The 13,606-nt window shown below is 38.3% G+C and overlaps 1 non-coding gene across 1 annotated transcript; it reads left to right on the top strand.

The window, feature by feature from the left end:
• The first annotated feature begins 10,064 nt into the window (after window positions 1-10,064).
• On the top strand, window positions 10,065-10,172 carry LOC112746085 (small nucleolar RNA R71). The gene has a single exon (XR_003173985.1). It is a non-coding gene; the product is annotated as a small nucleolar RNA R71 (small nucleolar RNA).
• The last annotated feature ends 3,434 nt before the right edge of the window (window positions 10,173-13,606 follow it).

Genomic DNA, 13,606 nt, shown 5'->3' with positions numbered 1-13,606 from the left:
ACCCAATTGTTCTTTATTTTAGCACATTACAAGCCTAAAGCGGAAAACAATAAAGTCTATTATTTGGATCTTTGATTAGCTTAGGCTAGTGAGAGTGTTTTATATTCAAGTTTGGGGAGATTGGGAACATTGGTCGGAATAAAAGGGGGTTTGGAATTTATATATTTGAGAATTGGGTGCACACTCATGAATTGATCAAATGTATAGACTTTATGCATTGATGTTCTTGTATGTAGCTTGAAAGAAAAAAAAATGAGAAAAACAAAAGAAAAAAAAGAAAACAAATGAAAAAAATATATAGAAAAAGAAAGAAAAAGAAGAAAACAATAAAAAGGGGACAAAATACCCCAAAGCAAAGTCCAATAAAAGTCAATGCATAAGTGTTATTGATGAGCGGATAATTTACACGCTTTTTGGCATTGTTTTTAGGCAGTTTTTAGTATGTTTTAGTTACTTTTTATTATATTTTTATTAGTTTTTAAATAAAAATCACATTTCTGGACTTTACTATGAGTTTGTGTGTTTTTCTGTGATTTCAGGTATTCTCTGGCTGAAATTGAGGGACCTGAGCAAAAATCTGAATCAGAGGCTGAAAAAGGACTGCAGATGATGTTGGATTTTCACCTCCCTGCACTTGAAGTGGATTTTCTGGAGCTACAGAAGCCCAATTGGTGCGCTCTCAATTGCGTTGGAAAGTAGACATCCTGGGCTTTCCAGCAATATATAATAGTCTATACTTTTCTCGAGTTTTGATAACGCAAATTGGCGTTTAAACGCCAACTTTCCACCCTATTCTGGCGTTAAACGCCAAAACTGGCATAAAAGCTGGAGTTGAACGCCCAAACTGGCATAAAAGCTGGCATTTAACTCCAAGAAAAGTCTCTACATGTGAAAGCTTCAATGCTCAGCCCAAACACACACCAAGTGGGCTTGGAAGTGGATTTCTGCATCATTTACTCATTTCTGTAAACCCTAGGTTACTGGTTCATTATAAAAACCACTTTTAGTGATTCATTTTGTACCTCATAACATTTTACATTAGAATTTTGTATCTTCTACGGCATGAGTCTCTAAACTCCATGGTTGGAGGTGAGGAGCTCTGCTGTGTCTCGATGGATTAATGCAATTACTACTGTTTTCCATTCAATCACGCTTGTTTCTATTCTAATATATTCACTCGCACTTCAACATGATGAATGCGATGATCCGTGACATTCATCACCATTCTCAACCTATGAACGCGTGCCTGACAACCACTTCCGTTCTACCTTAGATTGAGTGTGTATCTCTTTGGTTCCTGATTCATGAGTTTGATTGCCTCTCCTAACAACAGAGCATTCGAATCTGTGAGATCGGAGTCTTCATGGTATAAGCTAAAATCAATTGGCAACATCCTTGAGATCCAGAATGTCTAAAACTTGTCTGTAGTATTCCGAGTAGAATTCGGGAAGGAATGACTGTGACAAGCTTCAAACTCGCGAGTGTTGGGCGTAGTGACAAACGCAAAAGGATCAATAGATCCTATTCCAACATGAGTAAGAATCGACAGATGATTAGCCGTGCAGTGACAGCGCATTTGGACCATTTTCACTAAGAGGACGGACGGTAGCCATTGACAACGGTGATCCCCCAACATACAGCTTGCCATGGAAGGAGACTTACGTGCGTGAAGAAGAAGACAGTAGGAAAGCAGAGATTCAGAAGACAGAGCATCTCCAAAATTTCAACCTGTTCTCTATTACTGCATAACAAGTATTATTTAATTCATGTTCTTTTACTCATTCCAATTAAAACTGAGAATTATTATTGATATCCTAACTAAGAGTTACAAGATAACCATAGCTTGCTTCAAACCGACAATCTCAGTGGGATCGACCCTTACTCACGTAAGGTATTACTTGGACGACCCAGTGCACTTGCTGGTTAGTTGTGCAGAATTGCAAAAGTGTGATTGTGATTTCGTGCACCAGTTGTGAAAATCAAAAGAAAATGCATGAGTATGTGAAAAGTGAAGGATGGGTAGTTTAGGTTAGTACTTAATTGTATAGGGTATTATATAGGTTAGGGGGGAAAGTTTGGGCTAATCAAAGATTCAAATCCTAGTCCACTTACCCATATATAATCCTACCTTGACCCTAGCCCCATTATAACCTTATGGAAAAGCCCTCATGATATTTGTATGCATGCATTGAATAATTGTTGATTGTTAGATGAAGAACAAATTTTGGAAAGCATGATTAGGGAAGAATTGAGTGAATCAACCCCTAAACACTTGAGTGACTAAAGCGGATAGACATCCGGTGAGGGTTCGATTGCTCAATTGCATGTATTCGTCACCATCATTCTATTCATGCAAGTTTGTAAACTATTTTTGATAATTCAATTCAATTGTGGGTTGGATTTTGATTCTAATTACTCTAGCCTTTATGCTTATATATGTTCTCTTGGAAGTTGAGTTGTTTTGGCCAAGCATTTGCATTCATATAGTTAGTTGCATTTAGATAGTTTGCATTTAGATAGTTTAGTTGCATTGAATAAATCTCATACCCTTTGCTTCATTCTTGGTTTAGCATGACGACATGCTAAGGTTCAAGTGTGGGGAGGTTGATAAACCCCATTTTTAGGGTTTATCTTGTGTTAAATTTAGAGCATTTTATTAACCTTTTCTCACATTTATTCAATGAAATAGCATGATTTTGTGATTGTCTCCTTATTTGTGCTTAAATATGAAAACATGCTTTTTAGACCTTTAATTTGATGATTTTTATCTCCCTTTGATTCCACTAGATGCCTTGATGTGTTTGCTAGTGATTTCAGATTGAAAAGGGCTAGGAAAGGATCAAAGGAGTGGAAGGAAAACATACAAAGTAGAGAAATCATGAAAAGCCAAAGATTTGGAAAAAGCCCATGGGCGCGCCGCACACAATGCGCCTACGTGCGGATTGCGAAATACTCCAGGGATGCATACGCGCACTGTGCACGTAAGCGCCGAAGGCCCACATGATTTTTAAAGAAGAACTCGTGCCTAGCGATTTTGGAGGGTTTCTGGCCCCATTTGGAGCTGGGTTTTTAGCGGAAAAAGGCTAAATAGACCAAGGAATGAAGGGGAAGACATCATAGACACCACTACACACATTAGAGAGAGTATTAGTTAGTTATAGAGAGAGAAGCTCTCACTTCTCTCTAGGATTAGGATTAGGTTAGATGTAGATTATGAACTCTTAGATCTAGGTTTAATTTCATGCTTTGATTCACTTTTCCTTTTGTAATTCTTCTTCTTCTACATCTCTTCTCTTTAGTTTAGCATTTAATTCTTGTAATTCTCTACTTTTATGTGATGCACTTTTGTTCTTCTATTTCTTTTTAATGCAATGCATATTTTGATTTCCTTTATTGTTCATTTGATTTGTTGTTGTTTAGTTTCTTGCAATTGAGTAGTGTAGATTTACTTTCCTTGCAATTTTACTATGCTTTCCTTTTATACCTTCCAAGTGTTTGATGAAATGCTTGGAAGGATGTTTGATGAGCGGATAAATTATACCCTTTTTGGCATTGTTTTTACATAGTTTTTAATATGTTTTAGTTACTTTTTATTATATTTTTATTAGTTTTTATGCAAAAATCACATTTCTAGACTTTACTATGTGTTTGTGTGTTTTTCTATAATTTCAGGAATTTTCTGGCTGAAATTGAGGGACCTGAGCAAAAGTCTGATTCAGAGGCCGAGAAAGGACTGCAAATGCTGTTGGATTCTGACCCTCCTGCATTCGAAGTGGATTTTCTAGAGCTAAAAAAGCCCAATTGGCCCTCTGTCAATTGCTTTGGAAAGTAGACATCTTGGGCTTTTCAGAAATGTATAATAGTCCATACTTTTTCCGAGATTTGATGGCCCAAACTGGTGTCCAAACGCACACCAGAGACTCTTTTTCTGGCGTAAAACGCCAGAACTGGCACCAGAACTGGAGTTAAACGCCAAAACTGGCACCCAAGCTAGCGTTTAACTCCAAGAATGGCCTATGCACGTGAAAGCTTCAATGCTCAGCCCAAGCACACACCAAGTGGGCCCCGAAATTGGATTTCTGCACTATCTGAACTTAGTTACTTATTTTTTGTAATCCTAGTAACTATTTTAGTATCAATAGCACTTTTTACTATTGTATTCGCATCTCTGGACGTTTAGTCCTTAGACTTATACTATCCTTGGACTTGGAGGCTGGCCATTCGGCCATGCCTAGACCTTTTTCTCTTATGTATTTTCTACGGTGGAGTTTCTACACCTCATAGATTAAGGTGCGGAGCTCTGCTGTCCTTCATAAATTAATGCAAGTACTATTATTTCTCTTTCAATTCACGCTTACTTCTTCGCCAAGATATACTCTCGTACTTAATTCAGTTAAGTTAGAATGAAGGAGTGACCTGTGACAATCACCCACTATCTTTGTTACTCGCTTTGCCAAGATCTGCGTGTGATGCACGAAATTGTGTTCCATGTTCTTTGTACTTGTGTGAGATTAACAATATATAATTGTATTGAATCCTCATTGTGGCTCTATGTGTGGACACAACTCCGTTCAACTAACCAGCAAGTGCACTGGGTCGTCCAAGTAATACCTTACGTGAGTAAGGGTCGAATCCCACGGAGATTGTTGGTATGAAGCAAGCTATGGTCACCTTGTAGATCTCAGTCAGGCAAATATAAATGGTTATGTGGTTTTCGAATAATAAATAATAAAATAGGGATAGAGATACTTATGTAAATCATTGGTAGGAATTTCAGATAAGCGAATGGAGATGCTTTTCGTTCCTCTGAACCTCTGCTTTCCTGCTATCTTCATCCAATCAGTCTTACTCCTTTCCATGGCTGGCTTTATGTGATACATCACCACTGTCAATGGCTACTTTCGGTCATCTCACGGGAAAATGATCCAATGCCCTGTCACGGCACGGCTAATCGTCTGGAGGCATCACCCTTGTCAATGGCTTCATCTTATCCTCTCAGTGAATAATATGCTCACGCACCCTGTCACGGCACGGCTATTCATCTGTCGGTTCTCGATCATGCTGGAATAGGATTTACTATCCTTTTGCGTCTGTCACTAACGCCCTGCAATCGCGAGTTTGGAGCTCGTCACAGTCATTCAATCATTGAATCCTACTCGGAATACCACAGACAAGGTTTAGACCTTCCGGATTCTCTTGAATGCCGCCATCATTCTTGCTTACGCCACGAAGATTCTGGTTAGGAGATCTAAGAGATACTCATTCTAGCTTTATTCATGTAGAACAGAAGTGTTTGTCAGGCACGCGTTCATAAGGGAGAAGGATGATGAGCGTCACACATAATCATCACCTTCATCACGTTCTTTGGTGCGAATGGATATCTTAGAAGAGAAATAAGAAGAATTGAATAGAAAACAGTAGTACTTTGCATTAATCTTTGAGGAACAGCAGAGCTCCACACCTTAATCTATGGAGTGTAGAAACTCTACCGTATGAAAATACATAAGTGAAGGTCCAGGCATGGCCGAGATGGCCAGCCCCCTAAACGAGATCACAGGATCAAAATACAATCCAGGATGCCTAATACAATAGTAAGAGGTCCTATTTATAATAAACTAGCTACTAGGGTTTACATGAGTAAGTAATTGATGTATAAATCCACTTCCGGGGCCCACTTGGTGTGTGTTTGGGCTGAACTTAAGTTTAGCATGTGCAGAGGCCATTTGTGGAGTTGAACGCCAGTTTCTGTGCCAGTTTGGGCGTTCAACTCTGGTTTTGGATCCTTTTCTGGCGCTGGACGCCAGATTTGGGCAGAAGGCTGGCGTTGAACGCCAGTTTACGTCGTCAATTCTTGGCCAAATTATGGACTATTATATATTTCTGGAAAGCCCTGGATGTCTACTTTCCAACGCAATTGGAAGCGCGCCATTTGGAGTTCTGTAGCTCCAGAAAATCCACTTTGAGTGCAGGGAGGTCAGAATCCAACAGCATCAGCAGTCCTTTTTCAACCTCTGAATCCGATTTTTGCTCAAGTCCCTCAATTTCAGACAGAAAATACCTGAAATCACAGAAAAACACACAAACTCATAGTAAAGTCCAGAAATGTGAATTTAACATAAAAACTAATGAAAACATCCCTAAAAGTAACTAGATCCTACTAAAAACATACTAAAAACAATGCCAAAAAGCGTATAAATTATCCGCTCATCACAACACCAAACTTAAATTGTTGCTTGTCCCCAAGCAACTGAAAATCAAATAGGATAAAAAGAAGAGAATATACTATAAATTCCAAACTATCAATGAAACAGAGCTTCAATCATATGAGCGGGACTTATAGCTTTTTGCCTCTTGAATAGTTTTGGCATCTCACTCTATCCATTGAGGTTCAGAATGATTGGCATCTATAGGAACTTCAGATTTCGAATAGTGTTATTGACTCTCCTAGTTCAGTATGATGATTCTTGAACACAGCTTCTTTATGAGTCTTGGCCGTGGCCCTAAGCACTTTGTTTTCCAGTATTACCACCGGATACATAAATGCCACAGACACATAATTGGGTGAACCTTTTCAGATTGTGACTCAGCTTTGCTAAAGTCCCCAATTAGAGGTGTCCAGGGTTTTTAAGCACACTCTTTGTTTTTGCTTTGGACCTTGACTTTAACCGCTCAGTCTCAAGTTTTCACTTGACACCTACACGCCACAAGCACATGGTTAGGGACAGCTTGGTTTAGCCGCTTAGACCAGGATTTTATTCCTTTAGGCCCTCCTATCCACTGATGCTCAAAGCCTTGGGATCCTTTTTATTTGCCCTTGCCTTTTGGTTTTAAGGGTTATTGGCTTTTTCTGCTTGCTTTTTCTTTTTCTTTCTATATATTTTTTTTTTATTTTTTTTTTCGCCTATTTTTTTTCTGCAAGCTTTGTTCTTTGCTGCTTTTTCTTGCTTCAAGAATCATTTTTATGATTTTTCAGATTATCAAATAACATGTCTCCTAGTCATCATTCTTTCAAGAGCCAACATATTTAACATTCTTAAACAACAACTTCAAAAGACATATGCACTGTTCAAGCATACATTCAGAAAACAAGAAGCATTGTCACCACATCAATATAATTAAGCTAAGTTCAAGGATAAATTCGAAACTCATGTACTTCTTTTTCTTTTGAATTAAAACATTTTTTTTTTTAAGAGAGGTGATGGATTCATAGGACATTTATAACTTTAAGACATAGTTACTACTACTAATGATCATGTAATGAAGACACAAACATAGATAAGCACATAACATAGAAAATGAAAAACAGAGAAAGTAAGAACAAGGAATGAGTCCACCTTAGTGATGTCCTTGAGCTCTTCTATGTCTCTTCCTTGTCTTTGCTGCTCCTCCTTCATTGCTTTTAGATCTTCTCTGATTTCATGAAGGATGATGGAGTGCTCTTGATGTTCCACCCTTAATTGCTTCCAATAATTGTGTGGAAGAAAATGTATCCCCTGAGGTATCTCAGGGATCTCTTGATTTGCAGTCAAATGTTCTACCACTGAGCTATAGACCCTTGATGGAAGCTTTTGTCTTCCCTTTCCTCTTTCTAGAGGCTCCTCTGGCCTTAGGTGCCATCAATGGTTATGGAAAAAAAACAAAAAAGCTATGCTTTTTACCACACCAAACTTAGAATGTTGCTCGCCCTCGATCAAAAGAAGAAAGAATAGAAGAAGAAGAGGATATGGAGGAGATGGATGGCTGTGTGTATTCGGCCTTATGGGTGGGATTGGGTGGGGAAGAGATGTTGAATTTTTGAAGGTAAGTGGGTGTATGGGTGTGAGTGGTAAATGGAAGACAGAAGGGAGGAGTGTTTATTGGGAATAGAGGATGATTGAGAAGAGAGTGGTGAGAAGAAGTGAGTGGAGGTAGGTGGGGATCCTGTGGGGTCCACAGATCCTGAGGTGTCAAGGCATTTACATCCCTGCACCAATTTAGGCATGCAAAATGCCCTTGCACACAACTCTGGGCGTTCAGCGCCAGGTTGGTGCCCATTTTGGGCGTTCAACGCCCATTTGCTGCCATTTCTGGCGTTGAACGCCAGAACCATGCTTGTTCTGGGCGTTCAGCACCAGGATGCTCCCATTCTGGGCGTTCAGCGCCAGAACTATGCTCTGTCTAGCGTTTGAACGCCAGGCAGATGCTCCTCCAGGGTGTGATTTTTCTTCTGCTGTTTTTGATTCCGTTTTCAATTTTTATATTTATTTTGTGACTCCACATGATCATGAACCTAAGAAAACATGAAGAACAATAAAAATAAGAATTAGATAAACATTGGGTTGCCTCCCAACAAGCGCTTCTTTAATGTCAATAGCTTGACAGTGAGCTCTCATGGAGCCTCACAGATGTGCAGAGCTTTGTTGAGACTCTCCAACACCAAACTTAGAGTTTGGATATGGGAGTTCAACACCAAACTTAGAGTTTGGTTGTGGCCTCCCAACACCAAACTTAGAGTTTGACTGTGGGGGCTCTGGTTGACTCTGCTTGGAGAGAAGCTTTTTCTGCTTCCTCCGCATGGTTGCAGAGGGAGATCCTTGAGTTTTGAATACAAGGGAGTTCTCATTCCATTGAAGAACTATTTCACCTCTGTCAACATCAATCACAGCTCTTGCTGTGGCCAGGAAAGGTCTTCCTAGGATGATGGATTCATCCTCTTCCTTTCCAGTATCCAGGACTATGAAATCAGCAGGGATGTAAAGGCCTTCAACCTTTACTAACACGTCCTCTACTTGTCCATAAGCCTGTCTTCTTGAGCTGTCTGCCATCTCTAATGAGATTTTAGCAGCTTGCACCTCATAGATTCTCAGTTTCTCTATTACAGAGAGGGGCATGAGGTTTATTCCTGAACCAAGGTCACACAGAGCCTTAAAGATCATGGTGCCTATGGTACAGGGTATTATGAACTTTCCAGGATCCTGTCTCTTCTGAGGCAATGTCAGTTGATCCAGATCACTTAGTTCATTGATGGACAAGGGAGGTTCAACTTCCCAAGCATCAATGCCAAACAATTTGGCATTCAGCTTCATGATTGCACCAAGAAACTTGGCAGTTTGCTCTTTAGTGACATCCTCATTCTCTTCAGAAGAGGAATACTCATCAGAGCTCATGAAGGGCATAAGGAGGTTCAATGGAATCTCTATGGTCTCTAGATGAGCCTCAGAGTCCTTTGGTTCCTCAGAGGGAAGCTCCTTATTGACCACTGGACGTCCCAGGAGGTCTTCCTCCTTAGGATTCACGTCCTCTCCTCTCCTCAGAGGTTCGGCCATGGTGCTTATGTCAATGGCCTTGCACTCTCCTTTTGGGTTCTCTTCTGTATTGCTTGGGAGAGTACTAGGAGGGATTTCAGTGATCCTTTTACTCAGCTGGCCCACTTGTGCTTCCAGCTTTCTAATGGAAGACCTTGTTTCATTCATGAAACTTACAGTGGCCTTAGATAGATCAGAGACTAGATTTGCTAAATTAGAAGCATTTTGTTCAGAGTTCTCTGTCTGTTGCTGAGTTGATGATGGAAAAGGCTTGCTATTGCTGAACCTGTTTCTTCCACCATTATTAAAGCCTTGTTGGGGCTTTTGATCCTTCCATGAGAAATTTGGATGATTTCTCCATGTTGAGTTATAGGTGTTTCCATAAGGTTCACCTAAGTAATTCACCTCTGCTATTGCAGGGTTCTCAGGATCATAGGCTTCTTCTTCAGGAGAAGCCTCTTGAGTACTGTTGGATGCAGCTTGCATTCCATGCAGACTCTGAGAAATCATATTGACTTGCTGAGTCAATATTTTGTTCTGAGCCAATATGGCATTCAGAGTATCAACTTCAAGAACTCCCTTCTTCATAGGCGTCCCATTATTCACAGGATTCCTTTCAGAAGTGTACATGAACTGGTTATTAGCAACCATGTTAATGAGTTCTTGAGCTTCTGCAGGCGTTTTCTTTAGGTGAATGGATCCACCTACAGAGGTATCCAATGACATCTTAGATAACTCAGACAGACCATCATAGAATATATCCAAGATGGTCCATTCTGAAAGCATGTCAGAAGGACACTTTTTGGTCAATTGTTTGTATCTTTCCCAAGCTTCATAGAGAGATTCACCTTCTTTCTGTCTGAAGGTTTGAACATCAGCTCTAAGCTTGCTCAGCTTTTGAGGAGGAAAGTACTTGGCTAAGAAAGCCGTGACCAGCTTATCCCAAGAGTTCAGGTTGTCTTTGGGTTGAGAATCCAACCATAATCTAGCTCTGTCTCTTACAGCAAAAGGGAAAAGCATGAGCCTGTAGACTTCAGGATCTACTCCATTAGTCTTAACAGTATCACATATCTGCAAGAACTCAGTTAAGAACTGAAAAGGATCTTCAGATGGAAGTCCATGAAACTTGCAGTTCTGCTGCATCAGAGAAACTAACTGAGATTTCAGCTCAAAGTTGTTTGCTCCAATGGCAGGAATGGAGATGCTTCTTCCATGTAAATTGGAATTAGGTGCAGTAAAGTCACCAAGCATCTTCCTTATATTATTATTATTTTCGGCTGCCATCTCCTCTTCCTGTTCGAAAAATTCTGAAAGGTTATCTCTGGATTGTTGTATTTTAGCTTCTCTTAATTTTCTCTTCAGAGTCCTTTCAGGTTCTGGATCTGCTTCCACAAGAATGTTCTTATCCTTGCTCCTGCTCATATGACAAGGAAGAAGGCACAGAAAAATAATAATAATAATGGAGATCCTTTATACCACAGTATAGGGATTCCTGTGTGAGTGGAAGAAGAGGGGGAGACAAAGAATGTAATATAATGGAAGAAACACAACTGTGAGGATGGAAGAGAGGTGAAATGAGATGTTAGGATATGAATGAATAAATAGAATGAGATGGGGGAGGGATAATTTTCGAAAATTATTTTGAAAAAGAGTTAGTGATTTTCGAAAATGGTTTTTGAAAAATGTTAGTAATTTTCGAAAATTTTTTAAATCAAAACTAGAAAATAAAAATAATTAGTTAATTAAAAAGAAATTTTTGAAAAAGAGGGAGATATTTTCGAAAATTAGAGAGAGAGAGTTAGTTAGGTAGTTTTGAAAAAGTTAAGAAACAAACAAAAAGTTAGTTAGTTAGTTGAAACAAATTTTGAAAAGATAAGAAGATAGGAAGTTAGAGAAGATATTTTGAAATCAACTTTTTGAAAAAGATAAGATAAGAAGATATTTTTGAAAAGATATGATAGAAATTAGTTTTGAAAAAGATTTGATTTTTAAAATCACAATTAATGACTTGATTCACAAGAAATCACAAGATATGATTCTAGAACTTAAAGTTTGAATCTTTCTTAACAAGCAAGTAACAAACTTCAAATTTTTGAATCAAAACATTAATTGATTATGTTATTTTCGAAAATTTGATATAAAAATAAGAAAAAGATTTTTGAAAAATATTTTTGGAATTTTCGAAAATAACTAAGAATTTTGAAAAAGATTTGATTTTTTGAAAAAGATTTTGAAAAAGATAAGATTTTCAAATTGAAAATTTGATTTGACTCATGAGAAACAATTTGATTTTAAAAATTTTTGAAAAAGTCAACTCAAATTTTCAAATTTGATGAGAGAAAAAAGGAAAGATATTTTTTTGATTTTTTGAATTTTTATGAAAACGTGAAAATTATGCAATGCATGAAATTTTTAGATCAAAACAATGAATGCATGCAAGAATGCTATGAATGTCAAGATGAACACCAAGAACACTATGAATGTTAAGATGAACATCATAGACACAATTTTGAAAAATTTTAATGTAAAGAAAACATGCAAGACACCAAACTTAGAATTCTTTAATGCTTAGACACTAAGAATTCAAGAATGCATATGAAAAACAATAAAAGACACAAAACAAAAAATCATCAAGATCAAACAAGAAGACTTACCAAGAACAACTTGAAGATCATGAAGAACACTATTAATGCATGATATTTTCGAAAAAATGCAAGATGCATATGCAATTGACACCAAACTTATAACATGACTCAAGACTCAAACAAGAAACACAAAAAATATTTTTGATTTTTATGATTTTCTAATTTTTTTTGTATTTTCTTTTAATTTTTTCGAAAATTATTGTAAAAAAATAAAAATAAGGATTCCAAAATTTTTAATATGAATTCCAGGAATCTTGCCATGTTAGTCTTAAGGCTCCAATCAAAGGGTCAGGCATGGCTTAATAGCCAGCCAAGCTTTAGCATATAATTACATGGACTGGAGTGATTGAATGCCAATCCCAAAGTAGTTTGGGTATGGCTTTACAGCCAGATAGGCTTCAACATGCTTCGTGAAACACTAGAATTCATTCTTAAAAATTTTGAAGAAAAATAATATTTTTGAAAACATTTTTTTTTTTCGAAAACAAGTGGGAAAATTTTGAAATATTTTTGAAAAATTTTTGAAAATAAAATAAAAGGAAAATTACCTAATCTGAGCAACAAGATGAGCCGTCAGTTGTCCAAACTCAAACAATCCCCGGCAACGGCGCCAAAAACTTGGTGCTGTTGCCGGATCAAAAGGGAATCTGGCACTGATGTTACCGGACCAAAAGCTTGCCGAAAACTCAAAACAATCCCCGGCAACGGCGCCAAAAACTTGATGCACGAAATTGTGTTCCATGTTCTTTGTACTTGTGTGAGATTAACAATATATAATTGTATTGAATCCTCATTGTGGCTCTATGTGTGGACACAACTCCGTTCAACTAACCAGCAAGTGCACTGGGTCGTCCAAGTAATAGCTTACGTGAGTAAGGGTCGAATCCCACGGAGATTGTTGGTATGAAGCAAGCTATGGTCACCTTGTAGATCTCAGTCAGGCAGATATAAATGGTTATGTGGTTTTCAAATAATAAATAATAAAATAGGGATAGAGATACTTATGTAAATCATTGGTAGGAATTTCAGATAAGCGAATGGAGATGCTTTTCGTTCCTCTGAACCTCTGCTTTCTTGCTATCTTCATCCAATCAGTCTTACTCCTTTCCATGGCTGGCTTTATGTGATACATCACCACTGTCAATGGCTACTTTTGGTCATCTCACGGGAAAATGATCCAATGCCCTGTCACGGCACGGCTAATCGTCTGGAGGCATCACCCTTGTCAATGGCTTCATCTTATCCTCTCAGTGAATAATATGCTCACGCACCCTGTCACGGCACGGCTATTCATCTGTCGGTTCTCGATCATGCTGGAATAGGATTTACTATCCTTTTGCGTCTGTCACTAACGCCCTGCAATCGCGAGTTCGAAGCTCGTCACAGTCATTCAATCATTGAATCCTACTCGGAATACCACAGACAAGGTTTAGACCTTCCGGATTCTCTTGAATGCCGCCATCATTCTAGCTTACGCCACGAAGATTCTGGTTAGGAGATCTAAGAGATACTCATTCTAGCTTAATTCATGTAGAACAGAAGTGTTTGTCAGGCACGCGTTCATAAGGGAGAAGGATGATGAGCGTCACACATAATCATCACCTTCATCACGTTTTTTGGTGCGAATGGATATCTTAGAAGAGAAATAAGAAGAATTGAATAGAAAACAGTAGTACT

Source organism: Arachis hypogaea, chromosome 14, assembly GCF_003086295.3.
Source record: "Arachis hypogaea cultivar Tifrunner chromosome 14, arahy.Tifrunner.gnm2.J5K5, whole genome shotgun sequence".
NCBI classification, from domain to species: domain Eukaryota; kingdom Viridiplantae; phylum Streptophyta; class Magnoliopsida; order Fabales; family Fabaceae; genus Arachis; species Arachis hypogaea.
The sequence above is the reverse complement of the archived record's forward strand: the minus strand, read 5'-3'. Positions and strand labels throughout refer to the sequence as shown.